Source organism: Silurus meridionalis, chromosome 13 (assembly GCF_014805685.1).
Source record: "Silurus meridionalis isolate SWU-2019-XX chromosome 13, ASM1480568v1, whole genome shotgun sequence".
NCBI lineage: Eukaryota > Metazoa > Chordata > Actinopteri > Siluriformes > Siluridae > Silurus > Silurus meridionalis.
This window is the reverse complement of record NC_060896.1, coordinates 3,859,874-3,866,563: the sequence shown is the minus strand read 5'-3', so window position 1 is coordinate 3,866,563 and position 6,690 is coordinate 3,859,874. Positions and strand designations below refer to the sequence as shown.

The window sequence follows — 6,690 nt, the reverse complement described above, 5'->3', positions numbered from 1 at the left end:
GATCAGCTGGACTTCAGCTTACTGCACACAACGACAGCTGATGGAGTCACTGACTGATTTAATAAGGAAAAGAGAAGACGTGTAAATGTACGGTTTAAATATAGAGTGTAAGTGTCTAAATCTTTATCATTATAACAGTTTGAGGTGCCATTTAATTACCTTTTTTGAGCCTTTATTAGACGATATATATATATATATATATATTTAATTGATGTGTATATACGTATATATCTCCTCCAAGGAGAGCTGTCCTGTAAATCCTAATGTGTGTGTGTGTGTGTGTGTGTGTGTGTGTGTGTGTGTGTGTGTGTGTGTGTTCACTTAGTACATGTACATGTTTGGTCTTGTACGATGAGGCCTTGTCCTTTCTCCTCCCTGACATCCTCAAGGCTGATGTTTTGACTGATGATTCTCTGGTGCAAGGTCAGTGGAGAGAAAGTGCTTACACACTCTGTTTATCTACTGCGCATTGCTCGGGTAACAACATTTTAAAGGGATGCCTTTTTTTCATTCATACATTCATACAGTGCTCTAGAGTGGAAACAGAAAGGATGGCATATCCAATCGTTTTTATGAATCTCAACAAAAAGCAATGTATATTCTATTAAAGAAACAAATGAATGTTAGAACAGTAAAAAAAATAAAATAAATAACACCAGGATACAGCATAGAGTTCTGTTAGAACTTGTTTTTGTTCTAGAGTTCTGATTGTATCAAAGCAGGTCAAATATTAGTGCATCAATGAAATCAGCTCGAAATAAAGATCTGAGCGATTCACAAATCGACCTACAGCCTGGACTAGAAAGAAACCAGCGCAGCTTACATTAGACACCAAACTTGCTCCCCAGCTAACAAACAAACTAGCACACTCAACTATACACTATGGGATTTCTTTGTTTTGTATAATGTAAGATATCCCATGAGGCTCTCTGGAAAATATTCACTTATACACTGTCCTGTCTTTTCAAAATGGAGCGAAGTAACCTGTTGTGTGTCTCAGATGCTTCATTTAGTACTACTTTTATCATCTCCTTTGGATGCAGCAGAAGCAAGGACTTGGCAGGGTTAGGAGAAAATGAAATCATTTTAGACACACACACACACACACACACACACACACACACACACACACACACACACACAATGAATGTGAATGACCTTGTCTGTCCTCATAATAAATATGATATAAGAGTTTTAGGAAAATAGTGTTGGAGAAGCAAAAGTGGACTAACCTAAAGTAACACCAAAATCTATTCATCAAGATATAAACAAATATACTAAGAAGATAGACTTGTTATTTCGGGTGCTGCTCCCATTAGGGGGCGCCACAGCAGATCATCCGTCTCCATAACCCCTGTTCTCTACATCTGCCTCTTTCAAACCAACTACCTGCATGTCTTCCCTCACCACATCCATAAACCTCCTCCTTGGTCTTCCTCTTTTCCTCCTTCCTGGTGGCTCCATCCTCAGCATTCTCCTACTGATATACCCCATGTCCCTCCTCTGCAGATGTCCAAACCATCTCAATCTCGCCTCCCTCACCTTCTCTCCAAAACATCCTACATGCGCTGTCTCTCTAATAAACTCATTTCTAATCGTCGTCACTCCCAACGAAAACCTCAACATCTTCAGCTCTGCTACCTCTAGCTCCACCTCCTGTCTTTTACTCAATGCCACTGTCTCTAATCCATACAACATCTCAGGTCTCACCACAGTCCTATAAACTTTCCCTTTCACTCTCACAGATACCCTTCTATCACAAATCACTCCTGCTATCACTCTTCTCCACCCACTCCACCCTGCCTGCACTCTTTTCTTCACTTCTCTAACACACTCTCCATTACTTTGCACTGTTGACCCCAGGTACCTGAACTCCTCCACCTTCTGACGCTCTTCTCCCTGCAACCGCACCACTCCACTGCCCTCCCTCTCATTCACACACATGTACTCTGTCTTACTCCTACTGACTTTCATTCACCTTCTCTCCGGCGCATATCTCCACCTCTTCAGCGTGTACCTCCACCTCTCCAGGCTCTTCTCAACCTGCTCCCTACTTTCACCACAAATCACAATCCTTAACCAGTCATAGTATCAACAATTAAAAGTACCAACTCAAACCTCCACTTCTCCTCCATTTCTCCTTGCCCTCCTGTCCCTTTAGATGTCTTCCTCCTCTCCTTCTCCTCCTTCAGCCAACGGCTGTAAAAGTCAGGTGTCTCAACACTTTTATCCATACAGTGTATGCAAATACACGTAAACTGTACCAAGTGTATGTGGTTGAAATGATAATAAAAGCCACATGATTTGAAACTAAGCACTTGGTGTTATACTGTGATATTGTCAGGATTATAGAAAAAAATAAACAGAGCTACCAGAAAATCAATTACCTTTTGACCAATCACAACAGAGTTCAGCAGCGTCGTGGAATAAATATGAAATATACTGCTGTGTGTGTGTGTGTGTGTGTGTGTGTGTGTGTGTGTGTGTGTGTGTGTGTGTGGGCGTGGGTTTATTACATTTATAATCATGTCATGCTTTTTTTCCCCTGAACAGCTATATGTGTAAAATAGCCTAGAATAAAACAGCTAAGTCTGTGCAAAGACAATTTACTGTGTGTGTGTGTGTGTGTGTGTGTGTGTGTGTGTGTGTGTGTGCCTAAGCATGAATCAGTTGACAAGATTGAAAATTGCCATGAGCACTTTAATCAAACATTCATACACCATTCTCTCTCTCTCACACACACACACACACACACACACACACACACCTTATAAACTGAGTTATCAGATTATTCTGTACTAAATCAGTATATCTAATAACCCCAGTGTTTCTATGTATATATACTCTATATATACTTTACATTGGCACATTTTTTGCCCAGTAAATGGGTTTGTGTGTGTACATATATATATATGTGTGTGTGTGTGTGTGTGGTGCCCCGATATAAAAAAATGGCCATGCTCAGCGTAGCATTCCAAAAATTGGTTCATCTTTCCGCTTTCTCGAAAAGTCCTAAGTAAAGACCCTCGAACGATTCAGCGATTGTTTAACTAGTTAGTTATCCAGGTTACGGTGTTTATCTAGAGAGTTCTAGAGGTTACGGTGTTTATCTAGAGAGTTTTAGAGGTTACAGTGTTTATCTGGCTAGCTATCGTGGTAACAGTGTTTAACTAGCAGGATACACTATATAGAGAAATGTTTGTGGTCACATCACTTCCTACATTTAGTCCCCATTCGCTGTTATAATGAGCTCCACTCTTCTGGGAAGATGCTCCACTAGACTTTGTGGAGATGTGTGTGAGATTCATTCAGCCACAAGGGTGTTAGTAAAGTCAGGTACTGATGTAGGTGAGGTTTTAATAGGGTTTCGGTCAGAAACCCTATTAAAGATCTTCCATATCTTCATGGAGCTGGAGCTTTGTGTACAGGGGCATTGAACACTTACATATCTTTATTGAAACACTATTTCTTTAATAATTACAATCTAGGAAAACACACACACATTCACACACATACACACACTTTATCTCTGTGCTGTTATATATTCAAAGGAGTGCTTACAGCTGTTATGCGAAGGTGTCTATGGCATTTACAGGCATCATTTCATCTCTCTCTCTCTCTCTCTCTCTCTCTCTTACACACACACCTCTTTTTTTTATTCCACCCTCATTCATGACCTGGATATGGCTCTCAAAGATGAGGCTCAGAAAACGAGGCTCATTGAAAAGCAAGAGACATTTATATTCACTTATTAATATGGCAATGCACACTTTCATTTAGAGACCTCTCTCTCTCTCTCTCTCTCTCTCTCTCTCTCTTTCTCTAACTCACACACGCAAGGGTAGGGAAGAAACAGAATATGAATACATTATTTAGAATGAACAGATGATGTGCTCTAAATCTATGCACATGCAGGACAGTTTGCTTGAGACCAGGACATCTGGCTGAGAATACAGGTGTGCAGTGAGACTCGATTAGAGCAGACTGAAAAAACCCCTCGCTCATTACTCTGTATTTATGGTGTTTCATTCATTTATTCTTCGTACGTGAAACAAATACTCAAATAATGTGCACATCTTTAGTGGACAGTAATTATGTGTATGAGTGATGCAGATGTTGGAGAACAGTCAGATCCAGAATTCATTTACTGAGAAAACGAGGGAAAATGGTTATGACATGGACACACACACACACACACACACACACACACACACACACACACACACACACACACACACTCTATTTGTACTGTACATCTATAAATTGTGAGTTTCTCTCTTTTTCTCTCTCTGCTTCTTTTTCTCTTTCCTACACACACACAGAGGCCAGACTCAGACTCCCCTGGCAGGCCGCCTGCATGGACAGACTCTTAATCAGATTGTCGATAGAGGATGATGAGATGGAGCCCGGGCTGGTCGAGAGAGCAACACTCAGCATTCACACTCTGTTTCAGCCAGCAGTTTAAACACAGCTACAGGGTGAGAGCAATGGGAAATGCAGGTATAAATACAAATACAGATGAATAATGAATCAGTAGAGACACAAATATTTAGCCTTGTATAATTATTCTCTCTCTCTCTCCTAAAACATTCCTACATTTAGCAGTTTTACAACCTGGGAGTAGTGAAATAGACTTGATGGGGATTATGCTATAAATGTACACAAAATAGTGTTGAAGTGTTTGTCCCTGTTCACTGCTATCACTAGAACAGGAACTGTGAGAATTTGGATTGTAGTTAATGTCAACAATCTGCTACACTGACTTCAGTTTGCATCGGATCTCCATCACTGCTCCTCAACATCAGTTACCTGTAATAAATAGACATTCGGTGCCACTCAGACGAGATGAGATGCTCAATGTTTAGTTTGGGTGTCACTAATAATTAACATTCATTTGCATAAAGCATCAATTTTTGTCCATGCGCATGTTGATTAGAGTATTCAAATCTATTCATAATACATTTCGAACAGATAAAAAGTGGCATTAAGTTGCGATTAATCACAAGTTAACTCATGACAATCATGCGATTTAAATATTTCAATCGATATACTGCATATATACACATTAACATTTATACAAAAGATGAGTAAAGACAGAGGAGGGAAGTACCCTAATTTCCGGATTATAAAGCGCACCCTTGTATAAGCCGAATTCACTGAATTTGACAAAGATTTTTATTTTAAACATAAATAAGCCGCACCTGTCAATAAGCCGCAGGTGTCTACACTGAAACTAATGAACTTTACACAGGCTTCAATGAAAGACAGTGTCTGTTACACGGTGTAACAGGTGAAATATAGCATAGTGGTATTTTGAGAATAGCCTGGCGCCGCATTTTTCCGGTATTACTGCATGTGTGCAAGACCGAGGAATATGTCCTTATTATTCTCGGATGCTCATTTCTAAGTTTCTTTGACTAACCCGTATCGCTGTTGCCAAGAATAATAAAAAAGCAACTGGAGTTAGCGAGCTCTCCCTTCACCCAGACTCAACGCGCTACAACGGCTTGTATCTAAACAGTAGCCTACCAAGAAAGTCATTGTTCACTGTCTTCCTCCTTCCTTTCACAACTATTTCTCTCGAGAGTTTATCTTTTGGCATCGTCGTGCATTTAAAAATCACCATCGGTGAAAGTTTTTTCTCCCGAAGCCGTGCACAGGTGAAGTGCGTTTTTTCGTTTCCGTTCGGAAATTTCATTGGTCTAATGTTATGGGGTTCAGTTTTTTGGCTTAAAGTTTGTGAAACCGTGAAAAACCCAGGAACAATACATAAATTAGCCGCTTCATTGTTTAAGCCGCGAGGTTCAAAACGTGGGAAAAACGTAGCGGCTTATAGTCCGAAAAATACGGTAATGAAGTACAAATACTTCGTTCCAGTACTTAAGTAGATTTTTCTGGTATCAGTTCTGTAAATTCACTGTTTACTTTTTACTTCCAATCTTTAAATTTTTTACACAAATATCTGTACTTCTTACATTTTGAAACCAGATTAATTACTTTAGTTTTAATCAATTGAATCGATCAACATTTTTCTTCTCATTGCACCATTTTCATCCCATCAACCTGTTTCCTGTTATTGCGCAGCTTTTTCAATCCACTGCTGTATCATTTCCTGTCTCTCACACACCACAGACGTAGACAAGTTTATAAAGATATCAATTAGCAGCCAGAAGGGAACATGATGTCTGGAGTTAACGTGGATGAGACAGAGGGAGTCAGTGACGTAAACATGACTGAGAACAGAGACGTTCCTGATCATCATCTTTTCTCAGGTAGTAGTCAGAACTTCAGCTTGAGTGAAGGATGTGTGTAGTATTGCCATCTCTGAATAAAGAACAGTCATATGGTTACATTTAGTGATTATGAACCTGTCATATGAGCATCTTCATCTACACCAACAGGATGTGTTTCCGTTTCCTCAGATTTAAAAGAAACCGAGCCAAGAAGTAGTTTATTATTACCATCATTATTACTATGTCGCACTTGTGTGATACTTCAAATGATCTCCAACCCATCATGATATCTGCTATCACTGTCTATTTTCAGCACAGAGCGTTTTCCTCGTGGTTGCATCATGATGTCGACAGTGCCCTTCCTTCCTCCTCGCTTTTATTACCGCATGTCTTTTATTTCTGCATGTGATTTTCATTATGGTTTACATTCCCATTATTTTCACACAATTCATTTATT

At 39.7% G+C, this 6,690-nt stretch overlaps 1 long non-coding RNA gene across 1 annotated transcript; it reads left to right on the top strand.

The window, feature by feature from the left end:
- Nucleotides 1–32: 32 nt before the first annotated feature.
- LOC124395349 lies at nucleotides 33–5,144 on the top strand. Its single transcript, XR_006927609.1, has 3 exons — nucleotides 33–107; nucleotides 326–423; nucleotides 4,323–5,144. It is a non-coding gene; the product is annotated as an uncharacterized LOC124395349 (long non-coding RNA).
- Nucleotides 5,145–6,690: the final 1,546 nt, after the last annotated feature.